Source organism: Triticum aestivum, chromosome 7B (assembly GCF_018294505.1).
Source record: "Triticum aestivum cultivar Chinese Spring chromosome 7B, IWGSC CS RefSeq v2.1, whole genome shotgun sequence".
Classification (NCBI taxonomy): domain Eukaryota; kingdom Viridiplantae; phylum Streptophyta; class Magnoliopsida; order Poales; family Poaceae; genus Triticum; species Triticum aestivum.
Window position 1 is genome coordinate 292833494 of NC_057813.1, and position 9424 is coordinate 292842917.

Genomic DNA, 9424 nt, shown 5'->3' on the forward strand with positions numbered 1-9424 from the left:
CTCACAATTATTGGACATAATCTAGACTGCAAATACACATCTGAATATATAGTTCAATCAATTTGTTAAGTAATATCAACAAAAAATACAAAACAGAATTTGTATTGTTGTTCAGATCTGTTAGCTATTAATACTAGATGCTTCCACCTATCTTTCTTCAGTACCGCACCATGTATCGACATATGTACAAAAAAAAGAGTCAGTAGATAAGCGTTGCAGTTATATTAACATGCTGGAGAAGTACACTGTTACTGACATTGCAGTGCACACATGTTGCAGTATAATATATATCACAGTAAAACTAGGAGTCAATTGCGTACATAAGTTTGTTCATACATTGCAACTACTTTACAAAATACAATCATATGTATGTAACTATTTAAGTAAACATAAACAAATCATACTAAGTATAAAACAAAAACATTTGTTGTTTACTTATAAATTCTTTATCCACCCATTACAATATGCAGAAACTGCCATCCGCAATAAAAATTCATGCTCCGAGTTCTGGGAAGCTTACTTTGGAGACAGAACACAAAAATGGCTATGGAGACATGGAAGCTGACTACCACATCGACTCTGAAGACTGCATCAACATAACTACTGGTTGGAAAGATTTTGTCTCCCACAATGGCTTTGAGGCCGGAGAAGTGGCCATGGTCTTTTTCTACAAAGAAGAAGACTCCAGCAAGTTTACAATATTTGCACTCTAGGCTGTCTAATATGAAGCAACCAATATTTCTAATGCTTTGCTTATGTTGTATGCTTTTAAAATTATGTCAATCAGACAAATTGAACAATGCCTATTTAAAGTATGCAACCTCAACTACGTCATTTTATCATCCTTTTTAGACAAAGTTGCTGTTGGCAGTAATGCAGTTCTCTCGAACACATAGTGTGGTACTAATAATAACAAAAGGCAGCCCTCCGAACGGTAACAAGGAAATGCAAATGGTAGAAACTTTGCAGTTAACATATGATGCTCAAAAACAATTCTCATAGTATGCAGTTCAAAAAAATTCTTATAATAACTATTCAGCTAACACAAGCGTATCATGGACCATCCCTTCTAATAGCAGAATAGAACATTAACAACACTGCTAATGCAGTACAGAAATGCATATTATGCAGTCATCTAGAACACAGAATGTAGTGAACACAGAATGTAGTTTACGAAAAGGAGAAATCTCATAAACAGCCATAACCACTGTAATAAAACTACAACAAAGTACGCTACCAAAGAAAATGCAGTGCACTACAACATATGCCGCGACTACAACAAATAAAATTAAAGTAGTAAAACTACAGACAATGTGATAGACTGATAGAGGTGTCAATTTCACTCGCACTTCCATAACTCGCCTAAAAATTCTACAGCCACTAAACCATCGAAAAATACACCCGCAAAAATTTACATGGAAGATATGGCAACTTGACGAACAGCATCACCTTTCATTTAAAAAACGCGATTCAAAAAATGACAATTATACCCGCAATACAACGAATTCAATCCTACAGCAACAGTAATTACAATATTCAAACACGCGTGGACGGGCAAAAAATCAAAAAAATCAACAAGAACAGAGGAGCGGACGAAGCTCGCCCGCCCGCACAACCAACATATCAAGAATTAAAAACTAACTCCTAAAAATTCACGAATTATAGAGTGAACGGACCGATTAAAACGAACGCAATCAAAGAATTCCTACTAAATAACAACATCCGAGCACAAAAAAAATCGCATCTGACGCGAACACGAACAAACAGAGAAAGCTCATCCGCCAAATCCATCGATTTGCAAGCACTCTAGTATATTTTCCTGTAAATCAAAAAGAATAAAGCTAAAATGAGATGCAGACACAAACTGAATCATCCCGCGACACCCGATTCCACATAGAACGCGCGGGCGGAAAACTGGAAAATGAAGCAGTTCTCCCGTGAAGCATTGCAGTGCTCAACGTAAAGAAGATGCAGTGCACTTGCGTTCAGCGTGCAGTGCGGAAGTGGTGTGCAGAATAGTTATTCTGCTAATATTAGCAGAATAGACCGTCTGTATATATATATATATATATATATATATATATATATATATATATATATATAGAGAGAGAGAGAGAGAGAGAGAGAGAGAGAGTCCCATTTAAAACCATGGGCGCATTGAAAAGACTTGATTTTTTTAGTAATTTTAGGTGTGAGTAACCACTTGATACCAACGCAAATCATTTTAATCAAAACTTAATAATGGTTCTCTTTACAAATATTTACGTACTTGAGCATGCACAATTTGAAATCAATTACATTTTTAAACATGAGATTGAAGTAGCTAACATTTTGCATTTAAGATAGCATATGATGAGATAGGAATAAAAGTTTGGTTCTTCCTAAGACTCACCAAACTTCAATACACATACACTAATACACAGAACCCACAAAATCAGATCAGTGGTTTCAAATAGTTGAGCCTGCAATTAGAAAGTCCAAAGAGTTGTGAACTTGTGCACTAAAAAAAGGATAAACATATTTGACAATAAAATGTACTTAATACATGATAAACATTGTGTACAGGAGAATCTCATAAAAATAGTGGTCAATTACATCATATAAAAAATTTGAACTGAATTACATTATATAATTTGGTTCTATACAAAAGGAAATTTCCTCTTTTGTGTATATATCCTAAAGACCACCCCCTTGTGATGAACGCTTTGTCCGTCAAGTCAAATGGCACAGCTCCTGCCCTTTATGGCAAAATAAAGGAGTCTGCAATACCCATCAATGTCCAAAGAAAAAAGATTATGTAATGCATCGCAACTGATTGATTGTTTCATCTCCGCAACTATAAATCGTGTCTTCAAAAGGTTGCAGAAGCTCTAAACTTCTCCGGAATAGATGCAACAGAAAAGAATAAGCTATACCATACTCAAGTTGACCACTCCAACAAAGATCGTTATAAAACAGAAACTTCAAAGGCCATATCAGGTAATGTGTTGATAGGATTTAGAAAACAATTTCTTGAAAACGAATATATTTCTCAACACTAAAATAAAAATGCATCAAGCACAATGGTTCCACTACACTATGTCGATGCCTAATTGCTAATTTACATTTTACGATTGATGGAACAAACAACATATAAAGAATCACGTTTGAAGTATATCAAAAGCTTGTAGCTTGGAAAGCGAAAACAAGACAAGACACATGAGACTTGTAGGACATACATTTCTCAAAGAACACAACCGAACCTTAGTGTATAAAGATCATAGTGCTCGACCACCAATCCTTGAACTGGTTAAAGTACAAACAAAATTAATCCTGTCGTAGAATAAAACCATTATGACCTACTAAATCCAACCTGACAAAATGATCCACAAAACATTTGATGTGTCGTTAATTGCCAGTTGTTATTTTTTTTGGAAAAAAGCCATGGCGCAACATATATTGTATTGCCGTTTACAGAACAAAGGAAATTCAAGCAATATTTTAACATTAACTTTATCTTCCATCCTAATGATAGCCTCATACAGCGCCACATCTTTAAGCTTGAGCTTTTGAAAAATACCATACAAATATGTTAGATGGGTGCAAACGCTTCTATTCTCGTTATTAATTTGTTGCAATGTAAATTTGTAAGATATACATACAATTCCAGCTAGAAATACACTGACAAATTGCCATTGAAATCATCATAGGAAATTAAGAACAGGTTCCACCTTTTTCTTGAAAGAAAATAAAGAAAGAAAGAACATACCGGAAGTTTAATATGAGTAGCAAAGAGGTGGAGAACCATAATCCTTCTTCGGGAAGAGACAACAGCGGGCGGCTTGGTGCCTGCTGAGGAACGTGTGACATTATTGGATTAACCTCTTGGCAGATGAGCATGCATGAAGAACATCAATACAAAAAGTGATATAAAATATTAAGAAATTTTAGGTTCATTTATGTTATTTGAAGCCAAAATGTCCTAGCCAAAGAGAGTTGTACCGGCAGAACAAACATTCTAGGTTTCTTTTGGAAGCCACAAGAACAAACTGCCAAACACACTACTGGTATTCATACAGTCGATATTGCTACAACAGAATGTGTGAAAATTCTTAATGTTCTTTCTCGATGAAAAATAGGATGTTTGCATTATGGAGGATTAAACGATGACAAATTAGATGTAGCCAAATTGAGCATAGAGATTCATGCATCAGAGGATAGTGGGTTTCAGAGATGTTGTCTGGTTTCCAGACCTGCAGGCAGCCGACAGCGTCTCCGGTTGTACTGCTTGGTGAATCCGGACACTGGGCAGGCTGTCGATGGACGCACTCGGCCTTTCCAATGGTGCCCTCGATCTTGAAGAGTCCAGTGCATTCACCTGGCCATCAATATTTTGCATCAAATATCATAGAATCCTATAAATAAATATATCAGGAATTCTTCTAATAATATAGTAACATCTGACATCTTACCTCCCTCTCTCTTTCTCCCTCCTCTCCTTCCTTCTCTCTCTGTCCCTCATCTCTCTCTCCCGCAGGGACCGGGCCATGGCGCTGGATCAAATCAAACACCCCAGCCGTTGCCTCTTGCCTGCAGGTCGCCGCCGCTGCCGGAGATGCCCGCCATCACGCCCACATGCCTCGGTTTGTACATGAAAAAAGCAGAGAAGCAAGATCTGTAGTGTTCCCATCAACCATTGAAAGATTTAGTTAGGAATGAATTAGTTTTGCACACAGTAAAGAAACAAAGCTTAAAAACAATCAAAACATATTTAGTCAAATCAGCAGCAATCTGAAATTACAACTACCATGATATTTTTAGAAACCAATCTTGCAAGCGAAGCAGGATAATTGCCACAACATTCTAGGAATTCATGGCCCCACCTAGCTAGTATCATCAAACGCCAAAAGTTGGTTATCCCATGAATGTATTAAGTGATTATCTTAAAGTTTGTACCAGACCTCACACAATATCCCTGCAAAAATTGGTCAAACTGAAACTACTAATACTTTGAACTTGCACAAAACAGAAAGATATATAGGTCAAAAAATAGTCAAGTAAAAAACGCTCTCCATCCCAACCAATTCATCGCAACATTAAAATGAGACAGATTCCCTAGCCAAATTTGTAGCGGTAATACATAGTACAGAGGTTGAATGATATTCCTAATAGTAAACCGATCTATAGAAGGTGCTACAGATAGCCATCTTTACTGTAATAACATGATGATATTCCTAACAAACAATCATCTGCGTTGGTACTTTCTCAGGTTTAGGATATCCATTCGTTACATGGCAATGCAACCCAACTTTATGCTTACGATCATTACGAAAGATTGAGTAAAATGAAGTATCAACAGAAATAGGGTCAGTACTAAATTGTTAATCTACTTACCTGCAATCCATCTTCAGAGATCACCCTGCACAACAATCATAACTTCTATATACTAATTCCTCTGTACTTCCATTTTGTAAGATGATATGTGGAAGTATTATATGTAATCGTTAGAAAAAAACTTGTGGAAGTATACTGTTCCAAAATAGAACAATAAATTTGACACAAACTTGATGCACTCTGAAGCTGAACTCCTACCATGAGGACATATATGCATTTTGTTATAGAATGGTCTGAATCATAAATACCCTGCCAGGAAAGAAACTCACACAATCAAGATTATACGCTAAGAGGAAGGACTGAAGGAAAACTGCAATAAAAAAAATATAAACATACAAAGGTCAATCAGTACCAAGAAAAGGGGTCGGCAAAAGATGTACAGCCGAACTGAACTGAATTTGGAGGCTAAATGGCACGAACACATCTATTTAACTATTGCACCAGTTCGAGTTGGAAACAGAAGGGTGGCTCATTAAATAATCAATGCACGAAACTACTATCACAATATATTGAAAACCATCACCAGGCCCCATGTGTATTATTAGTTGGACTATACAAAAGGTGAAATATGGTCTTGTCTATTGTGATTCAAAGACTGGGATTGTAACCACTGTGTGGGATCAATGATACAATTTTGGAGCATCCAGGACTTCAACAGCTCATTCATGTGATCCCATAAGTATTCTCATTCCTGCAACCTACGTACAGCGAGCAAACGGAAGCAGACTCATCTAACAAGAAAATAGATGTGAACTTCTTTTAGGCACAAATATACCTAAACGAAAAAATCTCATACATATACCCATGTAAGAAAAAATGTAGCAGCACCAGATTTAGAAGGGTGCAGGGAGATAAGTTGATCTGTAAGGTCAGAATTAGAGAGATGGATGAATCATACAAACATGGTATCTTACCAGCTAAATATTCTGGGCCTAATAAGTCCTTCAAATGAATATTATCCTCCCTGACAAGGAATAACAATCTGCACACTTCAAAAGAAATCTAGATGAGGGAACCAAAAAAAGCTTCAGATTTGTGCATTCATAGAAAAGGAAGAAATCACACACACAAGTTGAAGGAGGAGCTCACATGGACCTGATGTTGAGGGCACGACATCGTCAAATGAATATTATCCTCCCTGACAAGGAATAACAATCTGCACACTTCAAAAGAAATCTAGATGAGGGAACCAAAAAAAGCTTCAGATTTGTGCATTCATAGAAAAGGAAGAAATCACACACACAAGTTGAAGGAGCAGCTCACATGGACCTGATTTTGAGGGCACGACATCCCCTGATGCTCTCACGAGAGGGCTTACTGGGTTCGAATAGAAGAGGAGGTGGCGTCCGCTGAACTTGCCACCAGTGACGGCACAGCTGCCCCTCTCGAGCGTGTGGGCCGCAACTAAGAAGGCGAGGCTGACACGGTGCGTCGGGCCGACTAGCACCTGCTGCAATTGCTCCTGCTGCTTCTGCCAGCGAGCCTCCCTTCCACGGTCGACCCCGCCTCCTTGCTCCTACTGCTCCGGCCGGCGAGCCACCCTTCCATGGCCGACCTGCCTCTTTGCTGCTGCTGCTCCGGACCGCGAGCCTCCCTCTGCGGCCGACCCTGCCCGTATTTGCCGCTGCATCAACCCCCGACGCTTTTCCCCGCCGGTGCCAGTCCTTGCGCCCAAACCTAACATGTGCTCCACCAGCCTAAGCGATGGGTCGAGGACGGCGTCCTTCGCTGCCTCGTACCCACCCATCAGCCATGGATCCATTGTAGCCGGTGGAGGCATTGGCGCAACGATGGGGAAGAGGGGGGAAGGCGGCGACGAGCACACATGCAAGGGAGAAGGAGGGGGCTAGGGTTTGTGGCTTCGTGTTGTGGCGGCCGCTTAGAGAGAGAGGGAGAGGAGGAGGAAGGGAGGGTTGCGGCATGTGGGCGAGGGGATTGGACGACGGGCTTTCGCAAAGGAAAACAAAATAGGAGCAGCCGACGAGCGGGACCAGAAGAAGTGGCGGCCCACCCGTCATCGCACCAGCACAAGTGCGGGTTCACAATCAGGGTTCACATGCATCGGCCCATCCTCTCTGCAGCTCAAGCAGAACACAATAACTTCCCACGAGCATGACGCACGACGCGGGCAGCCCGTGAGGAGCGCTGTGGCAGGAGCAGTTGACCGAGGAATTACCCCATACGCGGGACAGAGCAACCACCACAGCCGACGAGCGGGGCCAGAAGCAGAACTGGCCCACCCATCATAGGCAAAGCACGAGTGTGGGTGCAGAAACCGGGTGCATACGCGTTGCTAACCCCTTCGCAGCTCGCCCACAACGCACGATGCGGCCTGCGCGCCTCGAGCCACGCGATGCAGCGAGAATGGTTGACGCGAGAAAAGTTAACCCAGCCAATCGAAGACCTCCCCGAGCCCACCAGTCATCATGCGCCAGGAAGGAATCCCAGGTCAAAACGGTATGTAAAAATCAAACGGCTGGGACCACGCGTTAACCCGACGAGGCCAAATCGAAGGGTCAAAATGAAGCAAAATCGAGGGAGCGCTCCGAGGGAGGGTCGCCCAGCATCCTTATATGTTAAAATTAGTAGGTTCCTTGGTCATGCTGGTTTCATTTGTTTATTAAATACTTCTCTAAAATTTCTAGGACTCTTACAAATCTTTTACAAAAGGATGTTCCATTTTTTTGATGATAACTGTATAGAAGCCTTTGAAATAGTTAAGAAGGCCTAAACTTCTGCACCTATTGTTCAACTACCTGACTAGAACCTTCTTGTTGAAATTATGTGTGATGCTAGTGATTATGTTGTTGGTGTTGTTCTAGGACAACGAGTTGATAAGAAATTAAATGTTATTCATTATGCTAGTGAAACTCTAGACAATGCCCAAAGAAATTATGCTACTACTGAAAAATAATTTTTAGAAATTGTGTTTTCTTGTCATACATTTAGATCTTATATTGTTGATTCCAAACTGATTGTTCACACTGATCATGCTGCTATTAAATACCTCATGGAAAAGAAAGATGCTAAACCTAGAGTCATTAGGTGGGTTCTCTTGCTACTAGAATTTGATTTACATATTACTGATAGGAAAGGAGCTGAGAACCACATAGCAGATAATTTGTCTAAGTTAGAAAATATTCTTGATGACCCACTACATATTGATGATAGCTTTCCTGATGAACAACTAGCTATCGTAAATGCTTCTTGTAGTACTCCATGGTATGCAGGCTATGCTAATTTTATTATTGCTAAATACATACCACCTAGTTTCACATACCAACAAAATAAAAAATTATTTATGATTTAATACATTACTTTTGGGATGACCCACATCTTTATAAAGAAGGAGTAGATGGTATTATCAGGTGTTGTGTATCTGAGCATGAACAGGAAGAAATCCTACCGAAATGTCACTCCAAAGCGTATGGAGGGCATCATGCGGGAGATAGAAATTCTCATAAGGTATTACAATCTGGTTTTTATTGGCCTACTCTCTTCAAGGATATCCGTAAGTTTTTTTTATCTTGTGATGAGTGCCAGAGAATTGGTAATATAGGTAAGCGTCAATAAATGCCTACGAATTAGTCACTTGCTATTGAACCATTTGATGTTTGGGGTTTTGATTATATGGGACCTTTTCCTTCCTCTAATGAGTATACACATATTTTGGTTGCTGTTGATTATGTTACTAAGTGGGTAGAAGCTATTCCAACTAGTAGTGCTAATCATAGAACTTTCATTAAAATGCTTAAAGTAGTCATTTTACCGAGGTTTGGAGTCCGTAGACATTTAATGACTGATGGTGGTTCACACTTTATTCATGGTGCTTTCCGTAAAATTGTTGCTAAATATGATGTTAACCATAGAATTGCATCACCCTATCATCCTCAATCTAGTGGTCAAGTGGAACTTAGCAATAGAGAAATAAAATTAATACTATAGAAAACCGTTAATAGGTCCCGAAAGAATTGGTCTAAGAAATTAGATGATGCACTTTGGGCCTACAGAACAACATATAAAAATCCTATGGATATGTCTCCCTAAAAAA

General features: G+C 39.6%; 1 long non-coding RNA gene across 47 annotated transcripts; it reads right to left on the reverse strand.

Moving 5' to 3' along the window:
* Positions 1-2501: 2501 nt before the first annotated feature.
* Positions 2502-7328, reverse strand: LOC123163002 (uncharacterized). Of its 47 annotated transcripts, none has more exons than XR_006481675.1 (7): positions 6643-7328; positions 6469-6529; positions 4452-6355; positions 4233-4357; positions 3749-3828; positions 3219-3285; positions 2502-2760 (listed from the first exon to the last, which is right to left on the reverse strand). It is a non-coding gene; the product is annotated as an uncharacterized lncRNA (long non-coding RNA). The 47 variants fall into 47 exon arrangements; XR_006481673.1 differs by having other exon boundaries at positions 3749-3831; XR_006481676.1 differs by having other exon boundaries at positions 3219-3312; positions 3749-3831.
* Positions 7329-9424: the final 2096 nt, after the last annotated feature.